General features: G+C 46.8%; 1 protein-coding gene across 2 annotated transcripts in view; it reads right to left on the bottom strand.

Annotated features, from left to right (window-relative positions):
• BAK1 (BCL2 antagonist/killer 1) overlaps window positions 1-13,755 on the bottom strand; it is a 275,538-nt gene extending 261,783 nt beyond the window's left edge. For both annotated transcript variants that reach the window (XM_040424183.1, XM_040424185.1), the window contains exon 1: window positions 13,648-13,755. The gene's annotated coding sequence lies outside the window, so the exon portion shown is untranslated. The remainder of the gene's footprint in view (window positions 1-13,647) is intronic.
• Window positions 13,756-14,405: the final 650 nt, after the last annotated feature.

Genomic DNA, 14,405 nt, shown 5'->3' with positions numbered 1-14,405 from the left:
CATCTTTTATAATCTGCTATATATATATATATATATATATATATATATATATTATCTGTACACTGCATCTATTTATACCTTATTCCTGACATATCAATACTCTGTGTGTATACTATGTGTCAGGTACGAGGTATAAAAGATGTAGTGGGTACAGATATATAGTATACACGGAAGTGTACTAACATACTTGTACCCACTACATCTTTTATACTACATACTTGATCAATATCAATATGCAGTGTCCTGAAACACACTGCTTAAAGGGGTTCTGCAGTTTGTTTAAACTGATGATCTATCTCTGGATAGATCACCAGCATCTGACCGTTGGAGGTCCGACACCCGGGACCCCCCACCGATCAGCTTTTGAGAAGGCAGCAGCGCTCCAGCAGCGCCGCAGCCTTCTCACTGTTTACCGCTGGCCCAATTGACATCACATACTAGTATTAAACTGGCCTGGCGCGGCTAAGCTCCGTTCACTTGAATGGAGCTTAGCCCGCCCCGCCCAGTTGATACTTGTCGTGACGTCACTGGGCCAGCGGTAAACAGTGAGAAGGCCGCGGCACTGCTGGAGCGCCGCTGCCTTCTCAAACAGCTGATCAGTGGGGACCCGGGTGTCGGACCCCCGCCAGTCAGATGCTGATGATCTATCCAGAGGATAGATCATCAGTTTAAACAAACTGTGGAACCCCTTTAATGTGTGATTGTGTTTCATGTAAACTGTCCTTGTAAAGATGTTCTCAAAAAGTTGCCTAGGGAGTGGGAGGTTCCAACAAGCCTCCCAGGTCTAACTCTGTCCCTACACTGTGTGTGTTCAGAAAGCAGGAAGAAGAAAGTCTGTGTGTGATGCCTGAGGACAATCTGCACCTCAGCTTCCATCTTGGAGGGTTACAAAACCTCCATAGTTAATTCTATGTACCAGCCTAAAGAAGGGAAAAGATCACAGTATCTCCAGACAACTCAGAGAGGTAATGAACAGTGTCGAGCGACCCCGAACCTGAACTTTTCAGTACGGGTTCGATGTTTGGCTACTTTATGGCGCTTTTTGAAAGGCTGCAGAGCAGCCAATCAACAAGCGTTTAAACTCTGTGCCCTTAGAAGCTATCACAGCCATGCCTACTACTGGCATGGCTGTGATTGGCCAGTGCAGCATGTGACCCAGCCTCTATATAAGCTGGAGTCATGTAGCGCTGCACGTCACTCTGCTATTACTAGTGTTGGGAGAGGATGCTGCTGCTGTGAGGGAGAGAATAGGAAAGAATCTTCAATCAGAAGTGCTTGTTAACTACATAGATTTAGTTTTGTAGGTGCAGTGTCTTTTAACCTGCCCTGAGCCCAGTGACACAGAAAAATAACTTTTATCCATCTGTTAGTTAGGTGGGCGGCGGCGGCCATTTTATGCCAAGCTCAGTGCACCAGCACAGCAAATCCAAGCTTGAAATACTGCAATAATAATCTGGGTTTAAAAAAAAAACACCAATTTTTAGCAATATCCTACATCTGGTGCCTTTGCAGCATTTGTCAGTGTGAAAAAGAAGCTTGCAATACTTCAATAATTTTCTGGGTTTAAAAAAAATATCACCCATTTTTTGCAAGACCCTACATCTGGAGCCTTTGCAGCATTTGTCAGTGTGCAATCCGATCTTAAATACTGCAATAATTTTCTGGGTTTAAAAAAACACCCATTTTTGGAAATACCCCTACATCTGAGGCCTATGCTGCATTTTTTTGTGTGAAATACAAGCTTGAAATACTGCAATAATAATCTGGGCTTAAAAAACACCAATTTTTGGCAATATCCTTCATCTGGTGCCTTTGCAGCATTTTTCAGTGTGAAAGACAAGCTTGAAATACTGCAATAATATTCTGGGTTTAAAAAACCACCCAATTTTTGGCAATCCCCTATATCTGGGGCCTATGCTGCATTTGTTAGTGTGACATACAAGCTTGAAATACTACAAATAGTATTTCGGGTTTAATAAAACACCCATCTTTGGCAATACCTACATCAGGGACTATGCTTCATCTGTCAGTGTTGAGATACACGCATTAAATACTGGTGTTCTATTCTGTTATTAAAAAAACACCCATTTTGGGCAAAATAATAAATCTGCAGCCTTTGCTGCATCTGTCAGTGTGAAATACACGCATTATAGTGGTGTTCTATTCTGTTATTAAAAAAACACCCATTTTGGGCAAGATCCTAATTGAGAAATAGGAGAGCGTCAAATTAGGTGCATGGCCCCCGGCTCGTGGTGTTGCTGGTGGAGCTCCTGTTGCAGGGAGAGGATGTGGTTGATCTGTGCCAGCTACACTCACAAGTGAAACACTTTCTTTGGTCAGGCCTAATGCGGCTCTACGAATGGTGAGGCCAGAACAAGTACAGGCAATAGTAGATTGGGTTGCTGACAGTGCCTCCAGTTCCTTCACATTGTCTCCCACCCAGTCTCCTGCTGAAAGATCAAAAGATCAGAGTTGGCACCTGCAGCCGATGTCCATTAGTCTTTCACCTCACCCCCTTGAAAATCAGCCAAGCAGTCTGAGCACGAGTCATGCAGCAGTCTCTTCTGCTTTTTGATGACTCTGCTAGCAGGGTTTCCCCAGGGCCATCCACCTACTCCTGCCCCAGAAGTGGAAGAGATTGAGTGCACCGATGCCCAACCCCTTATGTTTGAAGATGAGTACATGAAAGCACCATCGCAGCAAGTCTCGGATAATGACGAAACACAGGTGCCAACTGCTGTGGCTTTCGAAAGTGTGCAGACCGACAAGGAGGGCAGGGGTGAAGACTGGATGGAAGATGATGTGGAGGACTATGATGTCCTCGACCCCACATGGAATCAAGGTCATGCGAGTGACCTGTGTAGTTCGGAGGAAGAGGCGGTGGTTGCACAGAGCCACTAGCACAGCAGAAGAGGGAGCCGGGTGCAAAAGCGGAGCTGCCGCCCCCTAGACAGTACGTCTGCTACTGCCCACCCTCAGCAAGGGACTGAGCACACCAAAGCCAGCTCCAAGGACTTCCCTGGCGTGGCAGTTCTTCAGACAATGTGCTGACGACAAGACACGAGTGGTTTGCACGCTGTGCAATCAGAGCCTGAAACGAGGCATAAACGTTCTCAACCTGAGCACAACCTGCATGACCAGGCATCTAAGTGCAAAGCACGAGCTGCAGTGAAGTAGACACCTCAAAAACCAAGAAAGGTCTCTGGCTCCTCCTGCTTCGTCTTCTGCTGCAGTCTTGGCCTCTTCATCCACCTCTGGAGTGACAGTGCTACCTGCCACCCCGCAAACAGAGGATCTGCCAGCAACACCACCACCTGGGTCACTAAGCATCTCCACAATGTCCCACGGAAGCGTTCAGCTCTCCATCTCCCAAACACTGGAGCGGGGAAGGAAGTACCCCCCCTACCCCACCCGCGATCCCTGGCCCTGAATGCCAGCATTTCAAAATGACTGTCCTTTGAAATGCTGTCATTCCATCTGGTGGAGCGGAGAGTTTTTAAAAGCCTTATGGCGGTGGCTGCCCCACAGTACGTCGTGCCTAGCCGCCCACTACTTTTCCAGGTGTGCCATCCCTTCCCTGCACAACAAAGTGGGGCACAAAATCAGGTGTGCACTGCGCAGCGCCATCTGTGGCAAGGTCCACCTAAACTACGGATACGTGGACCAGTAAGCACGGTCAGGGACGTTATATCTCCCTAACTGCTGGGTAAATGCAGTGGCGGCTGGGCCTGAGGCGGATAGCAGTTTGGCGCATGTCCTTCCACCACCAAGGATTGCAGGGCGCTTCAGTTTTCCTCCTGTTGCTTCCTCCTCCTACTCTGCTTCCTCATCCTCTACCAGCTCCTCATCCGGTCAGCGTAACACCTTCACCACCAACTTCAGCACAGCCAGGGGTAAACGACAGCAGGGCAGTTTTAAAACTTATCTGTTTGGGGGACAAACCCCACACTGCGCAGGAGCTGTGGACGGTCCTTGAACAACAGACCGATGAGTGGTTGTGCAGTCAGCCTCAAGCCCGGCCTGGTGGTGTGCAATAATTGGCGAAATCTCGTAGCAGCTCTCGGACTAGCCGGTTTGATGCACATCCCTTACCTGGCGCATGTGCTGATATGGTGGTGCAGAGGTTCCTTAAAAATTACCCCGATATGTCAGAGCTGATGCATAAAGTGCGGGCCGTCTGTGCACGCTTTCGGCGTTCTCACTCTGCTGCTGCTCGCCTGTCAGCGCTGCAGCATAACTTCAGCCTTCCAGCTCACCGCCTCATATGCGACGTGCCCACAAGGTGGAACTTTGCACATGCTGGCCAGACTGTGCGAGCAGCAGCAGGCGATAGTGGAGATTCAGCTGCAGCACGCAAGGGCGAGTTGCTCTGCAGAACAGCACCACTTCACAAACAATGACTGGGCCTCCATGCGAGACATGTGTTCCTTGTGCGCTGTTTCGAGTACTCCACCAACATGGCCCAGTGCCGATAACGCCGTTCTCAGTGTTACTATCCCACTTCTATGCCTCCTTGAAAAAAACTCTTCTGGCGATGATGGAAGAGGATGTGGCTCAGGAGGAGGAAGGGGAGGGGGAAGAGGGAATCATTTCATAGGGTTTTCCGCCAGTCATTCACAAGTGGCTCCGTGGGTGGGTTCCGGCACCCACAAACACCAGGTACACAATTGTCCAGCCAGGGCACAGTTTTGGAGATGAGGAGGTGGATGAGGAGGTGGAGGAGGTGGAGGAGGAGGAGGAGGAGGAGGAGGAACACGAAGAAAGAAGTTCCAGCATTCAGGATAAAACCTAGATGTTTTCTTTGTTCACTAATGGTCACAATTGACATACATGGACAGCTTCTCCCTCCACCGTTAGGTTGACATTTTTCGGACTTGTTAGTCCTTACTCGGAGGAGGAGGGAACCATGTTGACAGCAGGGTGGCTCTAAACCAGCTCATGGCCATCACTGGTGCGTGGCTGGGGGGGATACAGAGGACACAGCGATACACCTCCCACAGAGGACAGCTTTTTGTTGACTCTGGGCAGCCTGTCACAGGTGAGCGATTACATGCTGCAGTGTCTCCGAAATGACCAACGAGTTGCCCACATTCTAACTTGTGCTGATTACTGGGTGGCCAGGCTTCTGGATCCCCGTTACAAGGACAATGTACCATCCTTAATTCTGTGATCGTAAGATGCGCAAGTACATGCGCATGCTGGTAGACGCGCTGCTGGTAGCATTCCCACCTGACAGCGGGGGCACAGTGGAAGCACAAGGCAGAGGAGGAGGAAGAGGTCGCCAACGCAGCTGGGGCACAACCAGCACCTCAGACAGGCAGGGTAGCATGGCCAAAATGTGGAAAAGCTTTGTCAGCACACCACAAAAACCAGCACCACCAGCTGATATGGAACGTCTTAGCAGGAGGCAGCATTTCAGCAACATGGTGGAGCAGTATGTGTGCACACGCCTACACGTACTGAATGGACAGGTCTGCCTCCTTCAACTATTGGGTCTCCAAATTGGGCACATGGCCTGAGCTTGCCCTTTACGCCTTTGAGGTGGCTGGCTGCCCTGCAGCCAGTGTATTGTCTGAATGTGTGTTTAGCACAGCAGGGGGTGCAATGTGGACAAGCTCACGTTCATTAAAATTAACCAGGCATGGATCCCACAGGACTTGTCCATACCTTGTGCAGAATAGAAATGTATACCGGCCTTACCCAGCCATTGTTGTACTACAGCGCAATTGCTCATGTATTTTGGATATTTCCCACTCTTTTGGAGTGTACCCTAATAAATAAAAAAAAATTAAAATATTAAAACTTAAAACCAGTGTTGGCTACCTCGTCCGCTTCCACCTACACCGCTACGTCCTCCGCCCTCCTCAAACTCCTACTCCATATGGACCTCCACCTCATAATCAAGATTATTTTTTTAAGGCCTCATGCATACGACCGTATTTTTTGGCGGTCCGCAAAAACGGGTTCTGTTTTTCCGTGATCCGTGACCGTTTTTTCGTCCGTGGGTCTTCCTTGATTTTTGGAGGATCCACGGACATGAAAAAAAAGTCGTTTTGGTGTCCGCCTGGCCGTGCGGAGCAAACGGATCCGTCCTCAATTACAATGCAAGTCAATGGGACGGATCCGTTTGACGTTGACACAATATGGTGCAATTTCAAACGGATCCATCCCCATTGACTTTCAATGTAAAGTCAGGAGTTAATATACCATCAGAGTTTTCTCCAATCCGATGGTATATTTTAACTTGAAGCGTCCCCATCACCATGGGAACGCCTCTACGTTAGAATATACTGTCGGACATGAGTTAGATCTGAAACTCAAATCCGACAGATATTCTAACACAGAGGCGTTCCCATGGTGATGGGGACGCTTCAGGTTAGAATACACTAAAGAACTGTGTACCATGACTGTCCCCTGCTGCCTGTAGGTGCTGCCAGGCAGCAGGGGGCAGCCCCCCCCTGTAGTTAACACATTGGTGGCCAGTGCGGCCGCCCCCCCCCCCCCTGTAGTTAACTCATTGGTGGCCAGTGGGCCCCCCTCCCTCCCCTGTAGTTAACTCGTTGGTGGCCAGTGGGCCCCCCTCCCTCCCCTGTAGTTAACTCGTTGGTGGCCAGTGGGCCCTCTCCCCTCCCTCCCCCTCCTAATTAAAATCTCCCCCCCTATCCTTGGTGGCAGCGGAGACTACCGATCGGAGTCCCAGTTTAATCGCTGGGCTCCGATCGGTAACCATGGCAACCAGGACGCTACTGCAGTCCCGGTTGCCATGGTTACTTAGCAATTTGTAGAAGCATTATACTTACCTGCGAGCTCCGATGTCTGCGTCCGGCCGGGAGCTCCTCCTACTGGTAAGTGACGCATTGCTTAATGACCTGTCACTTACCAGTAGGAGGAGCTCCCGGCCGGACGCAGAACATCGGAGCTCGCAGGTAAGCAAAATGCTTCTAACCAAATTGCTAAGTAACCATGGCAACCGGGACTGCAGTAGCGTCCTGGTTGCCCATGGTTACCGATCGGAGCCCCAGCGATTAAACTGGGACTCCGATCGGTACTCTCGGTGCCACCAATGATAGGGGGGGAGATTTTAATTAGGAGGGGGAGGGAGGGGAGGAGGGCCCACTGGCCACCAACGAGTGAACTACAGGGGAGGGATGGGGGGCCCACTGGCCACCAACGAGTTAACTACAGGGGAGGGAGGGGGGGGGCCGTGTTAGAATATACTGTCGGTTCTGAGTTTTCACTGAAAGTGAAAACTCACTCTGAAAAAGCTTTTATGCAGACGGATCTTCGGATCCGTCTGTATAAAAGTAACCTACGGCCACGGATCACGGACACGGATGCCAATCTTGTGTGCATCCGTGTTCTTTCGCGGACCCCATTGACTTGAAATGGGTCCGTGAACCGTTGTCCGTCCAAAAAAATAGGACAGGTCATATTTTTTGACGGACAGGATACACGGATCACGGTCTCTCGGCTGCAAAACGGTGCATTTTCCGATTTTTCCACGGACCCATTGAAAGTCAATGGGTCCGCGAAAAAAAACTGAAAATGGCACAACGGCCACGGATGCACACAACGGTCGTGTGCATGAGCCTTAATTTGTACGTATTTTATTTTGTCATTTCACTAATTCGTCTGTTACATTTTCGGGTGAAATTCAGATATTGTTGGTTGTGATATACCACCCCTAAACCTAGTAGACAGGTAAAAACATTTCACTAATTTGTCTGTTAAATTTTCGGGTGAAATTCACCAATTTTAGGGTGTGATATACCCCTGCTGTACTGGTAGACAGGTAAAAACATTTCACTAATTTGTCTGTTACATATAATTTGTCTCTTACATTCTCGGGTGAAATTCCCAATTTTTGGCTATGATATACCCCTGCTATACCTAGTAGACAGGTAAAAAACATTTCACTAATTTATCTGTTACATTCTTGGGTGACATTTGACCATTTTTGCCGTGATTAATCCCCTGCTCTGCATAGGTGACAGGGACATAAATTTCAAAAAATCGTCTGTTACATTGTCAGGTGACATTTTACCAATTTTGGCCATATATAACCCCTGCTCTGCATAGGTGACAGGGAATTAAATTTCAAAAATTCTTCTTTAATTGACGCGTGCCCCCTCCTTTCATTCAATGATTAAACTTTAACAACTTGTCCCACATTTGCACTTCAATAATTTGTCCCACTTTTTCCGCTCGATCCTATTTCATTTCAAACAATTAACCTCCCTTGGATGTGGTATCCATTTCTCACGCTCCCTCTCCAGCGTGGAACCCTGATTCACCGCTAACCGTGATCAACATGGTGGGGGGCGCAGAAAAATACATCGAAAGTTGATAGAGCAGATATCCAATTGGATCGTGGACATCACGGGGACGTGTGACATGGTGGAGCAGTAAGTGTGCACACGCCTATACGTACTGACTGATGGGTCTGCCCCCTTCAACTTCTGGGTCTCCAAATTGGGCACATGGCCTGAGCTTACCCTTTATGCCTTGGAGGTGCTTGCCTGCCCTGCAGCCAGTGAATTGTCTGAATGTTTGTTTTGCACGGCTGGAGGGGGTTATCACAGGTTATATTTCCACCGCCGCTTCCACCTACACCGCCACATCCACTGCCTCCTCAACCTCCTACTCCATATGGACCTCATCCTCCTAGATCAAGATTATAATTTTTTATTTTAACGTATTTTATGTTTATTTGAAGTCATTTCCCTATCCACATTTGTTTGCAGAGCACTTTCCATGCTCTTAAACACATTTTGATGCCATTTGCAGCCCTCTAGCCCTTTCCATGACATTTTTACAGCCATTTTAGTGCTGAAAACTAAATGGGTTCGGGTTCGGGGTCAAGTTCGGGTCTCGAACTCAAAATTTTTATGTGAAGTTTGACAGAACCCGTCGAACCCGAACATCCAGGTGTCCGCTCAACTAGTAATGAAGATATTGACAAAGGAAGGTAACTCTCGTGTATATGACTCCAGCCTCCTTTGCATTAGGTGAAGAGATCTCAAGTTATCAGCTACCCACCATAAGACAAAAGGATCATTTGTCTGAATATAGTATTCCTATAAAAGGAAACTGAAGTATAGGATTATACAGTACAATAAAAACAGCATTAACCCCCAAGTTGGATCTTTAAGAGAGAGAAAGACTGATTGTCATAAAGGACTATTTTCCCCATGCAACTTCTGAGAACTAATGGGAATCCTTGTAAAAGCTGCTCTGATGTAAATTACTGTTCATACATTGATAACCTGTGAATCATCTTCAGTAAAATACCAGGAGTTTATTTAAAACTCTAGTCTCTTTATTACATATCATCTTAACTACTACTCTCAACATTTGCACCTAACAGTGCTGACGTCACGAACCAGGGGCCCAACCACAAGCACCCTAAACATCACCACCATCAAGGGCACCTCAACCAACATCTGGCTGGTGTTCCCTGCAACAGAGAGTGCCCTGGAAGATCTCGTGCTGTCTTCCCATCCACTGCACTGCCGGCCCCAAGGGACAACAAAACCGTGAGTACTACTATCCTCGGCACCTCATTCACTAGTATGCTCATGCCCGAAATAATCCTTAGGGAGCCCTGACATGCTGCAAATACACTGCTTTATATATTATCCAGTATATCTGTACACACTGCATCTATTATACCTGTACGAGGTATAAAAGCAAAATGTAGTGGGTACAGATATATGTGGACAGTCATATTATTATCACTGTGTGAGGTACGTGAGGTATTGTAACAGCGGTTGCTGATCGCAGGTGTTCCCCTACTCACCACCACGGTCCCCAGCTCCATGCTTGTGCAAGCACTGTCCTCCCTGGCCACCTCCACCATTATCTGCGTCTGACTGTATTGCGGGGCAGGTAGCAGCAGTGAACAGCTGCTGGTGTTTTCCCATTCACTGCCACGGTTCTGGGCTCTGTGCTTACAGACACCATCCTTCCTAGAATCTGCTCCACAGTTTCCTTCTAGCCCTGGACACAGCATGCCTTCTAGCCTGTTCCCTGTAGCACCTTGTGAAGGGCCAGCACTCATCACTTCCCCAACTCGATTCGCTGAAGCCCAAATTTTCAAGGAACCTCCAACATGCTTTACTGATGCCTGCAGACACTCATTATTGACAAACAAAATGACAGTATTCCAGTTGTTTGAAGTTACAGGACCCCCACCGATCACGAGAACGGGTGCCCCGTACACCCCTGCAGTGGCTCTAAAACGAATGGATCAGCTGGATGCACATGCGTGTGGCTACTCAATTCATTTAAATGGAATTATGGAGATAGCTGAGCGGTGTACTCCATCTCCCGAACTCCCATAGAAATGAATGGATCAGCCACGCGCAGGCGATCGGTTCATTTCAGGCTGATGCAGGGGGTACGGGCCCCCATTCTGGTGATTGGTAGGGGTCCCAGCAGTAGGACCATCATTGATCTAATAGTTATCTCCTATCCTGTGGATAAGAGATAACTTTAAACAACCGAATACCACTTTAAATGTTTGAGAAACAGTTCACCATATCCGGAATAGGTGGATAATGCCATAAACTGCTGGATTTCCATTGACTATAATGGTATCCAACCACTATATGTCAGCTTTCAGACAGACAGTCCTGCATTTATCCCAGAAAGCAGTCGGATCCCCGGGGATCCCATTATAATCAATGGGGACACAGTGATTCTGCTGATTGATAGGGCTGTCTTGCTCAATCCCTTTTCATAGGGCTTTTTGGTTTGTATCAACATCCTTTAAAAATAATAATTTATGAAGGAAACTGTAATTTTGTAATGTAATTCTTTTACCTTTATTGCTCATATTTTCTGTTCTGGGATGTGGTCACATGACTATGCCCATACAGCTCTTTTTTACTTTTTTTGATGTTATGTCCACAAACGTGTTAAAGCAGCAACAGTTGCGGTGATAGAGGAGTGTCACTGTAACTAGCTGGGTGGGAGGAGCTATAAAATAGCTGGGTGTTAGGGGCGGTGATAGAGGAGTGTCACTGTAACTAGCTGGGTGGGAGGAGCTATAAAGTAGCTGGGTGTTAGGGGCAGTGATAGAGGAGTGTCACTGTAACTAGCTGCGTGGGAGGAGCTATAAAATAGCTGGGTGTTGTTAGGGGCAGTGATAGAGGAGTGTCACTGTAACTAGCTGCGTGGGAGGAGCTATAAAATAGCTGGGTGTTGTTAGGGGCAGTGATAGAGGAGTGTCACTGTAACTAGCTGCGTGGGAGGAGCTATAAAATAGCTGGGTGTTGCTAGGGGCAGTGATAGAAGAGTCTCAATGTAACCAGCTAGGTGGGAGGAGCTATAAAGTAGCTGGGTGGTGTTAGGGGCAATGATAGAGGAGCGTCACTGTAACTAGCTGCGTGGGAGGAGCTATAAAGTAGCTGGGTGTTGTTAGGGCAGTGCTGGAGCTGTGGCAGAGAAAAGAGCTGCATCATGGGTTTGGTTGGAATCAGCAACAGGAAGTGCTACATACAGGATGGAAACAAACCAGACTAATTTGTTTACATGGTGAAAATGGGTCACGAAAGTCCAAATTGGAAAAAAAAAAGCATGGGGATGATGTACATGAGGTAAGTAACTACATGAACATTTCTGTTAAAAACCACAGTAATCCTGGAACATGGGTTTTCCCATAAAAAGTATATATAAGTATAATATCGGATTGGAAGGGGGGGCTAAATACTGGAATCCCCAGCAATCCTGAGTGGTAAGTGTGCATGTTGGTCCACTACTCCATCCACTTCTATGGGACTGACAGAGCACTGTCTAAATCAGTTCTATAGAATTGAACGTAGTGGTGGACCAACAAGTGCACTTACCAGAGGGGACTCTGGGACTCCCTTTTCCTAGGAACACCGGTGGTCCCAGAGGTCAGACCCCCTGCAATCTAATAATTATTATGTATTCTGTGGATTGTTGATAAATACTTTTCAATGGAAGAAATGGCAGCAAAGAGCATTTAAGAATTTTACAGCGGACATATTAACTTATATTGAGAACTTATATTAACACACTGCTGTGTGTATGAACCCTGTATAGCATTCCCTAAGAGACCATATTCAGTGTGCCGCCAAATGCTGATTATGTGTGGCACTTTATTTACTTTTAGAAGGGAAAACAACCCATGTAAAGAGCATTTAATGGTGTATGCCTTTTTCACCCTCACATATTTATACAGCATACATTATATAATAAATAGTATACCATATGGACTCAAAGAATGTTGGGTAAACAAAACATTTTCTTCAAAACATTGATTATTTTTTAATGAACACAAATATATAGAAACACACTAAAATATTAGCTATCAGCAGCAATAAATTGTGGCACTGCTTTGATACAGTCCAGTCAGATTCAGTAACCGATATGCAGAAATCCATATTTTACCATCTTGTTTGAACTTCTGAATTTTTACCTGACAGTAACTACAAAAGCCTTGAAACTTCTAAAACGATGTAGCCACTGAAATGAAATACGATACAACCACAGAAGGCAAAAGCACGCAAGCTGGAGAAGAAATGACAGTACATGCATGCCACATCCAAATCAACAAGCCTCATTACTATCAATGAAGTCTAAAACACCCTAGATAAGTTTGACTTCTTGTTACTGTTTTCACTTTCAATTACCCTTCATACTCTCACTCTTTTAAAGCTCACACTTTATTAAATATGAACTAAACATCAAAGGGATCAACAGTGTTATATCTCATTTATGATGTGCGACTTTTTTAAAAACCCTGGCCAGTGGTAGAACTAGAACTGACTGGGCCCCACAGCAAATTTTACAAGATTTAAGACTTGCTTCATTCACAGCCCTAGGGCTATGAGTTTTTATGAAATTTTATGTGAATGAAGCAAGTCTTAATCTTGTAGGTACAATAAAAACCTGTTGTAATATCATAAACACGGTGAGCACTATGCATAGATATCCTTTATAGGACCTCTTGCTGAAGTGAAGAAAAGTATTGAACACCTAGAGCAGTGGTCAGCAAAGTGCGGCTCGCGAGCCACAAGCGGCTCTTTAGAACCTTCAATGCGGCTCTTTGGTTCGGGCTGGCGGGGTGGGCGGCCGCGCAGCCATAACGCGCCGCTCAAGCTGCTTGCAAAATGTCCGTCATGCGCCTCCTGCCCCGTCTGTCTGCTCCTTCCACTTTATGAATGAAGCAGGCAGGTGGGGCAGGAGGCGCATGATGGAGGGTGAGCTGCATGAGGATCGCGGACCCATTCACTTGAATGGGGTTCGCGATCCGCATCCGACTGCCCGCACCGCAAAAAAGTAGCGCATGCTGAAGTGAATGGGTCCATGATGCGGGCTGCACATGGCCGTGTGCAGCCCGCATCATGGACCCATTCACTTCAATGGGTCCAGGATCCGGGATATGAGTGCTACAGTGTGCTTCTGTGGTGCTTCTGGCTGTGCCTCCGCACCGCAAAAAAGTAGTGCTTGCTTCTACTAGCAGACGTTGTGCAGTATACAGATGACTCCTGATGTATTACATTGACCAGAGCTGCACCACAGCTGTATGAGCCTGGAAGCCATTTCATGCAAAACCCATACAGAATGCAGCTGATCATTTCACTCCTGCCACTTGTCTATAAAGCCCAACTAACTTACCCTGGAGATCCTTCCCTCCTTTCAGCGTGCTGGCTGCTTGTGCTTAGACAGAAGGCTGAGTCTTCTAGACCTAGCTGTGACTCCTTCCTGGAGGATGGAAATGGGCTGGGCCCAGAGTTAACTATTTCAGATCACTATGACAGCTGTAGGGTTAGGAGTGTCTCTTTACTGGAAATGGAGCCTGTTCTTAGAAAATACTGACTTCTGCTGTGGTGTTAACACTACATGACCAGCATGAAAAGTGAAACAATAAGTTGACGCGAAGTGTAAAGTAGATATTTTAGTTCCTGGTTATGTCAGTCAGGCCTGAGAACAATGGTGTACAATGACATCTGTCTGCACTCTGCACATCAGATGCACTGAAGTAACACATATTCTGTAGATGTCTTATACATTCACTAAGTCTGGCGTTTCATCTGTTAGCCTTACTGAAAATTCTGAGTGAGAAGCAACACATTCATTAAAAGGCAAATACATTAAAGGGCTTCTGTCAGCCCACTAAACCGTTTTTTTTTGTTTTGTTTATTAATAATCCCTATACTACGAGCTCTGCATACATAAGTTAAATAATCATTTCTGTTCAGTAGAATTTGCTAAAAAGCGATTTTTAAAATATGCAAATTACCTTGCTACCAGCAAGTAGGGCGGCTACTTGCTGGTAGCAGCCGCATCCTCCGACCCTAATGACGCCCCCTCCGCATTGTGATTGACAGGGCCAGGGAACGGAATCGTTCTCTGCTGGCCCTGCCTGTTAGCAT

This window comes from Bufo bufo, chromosome 3, assembly GCF_905171765.1.
Source record: "Bufo bufo chromosome 3, aBufBuf1.1, whole genome shotgun sequence".
Taxonomy (NCBI): Eukaryota; Metazoa; Chordata; class Amphibia; order Anura; family Bufonidae; genus Bufo; species Bufo bufo.
Note: the sequence above shows the minus strand (reverse complement) of the source record. Positions and strands in the feature narration are given on the sequence as shown.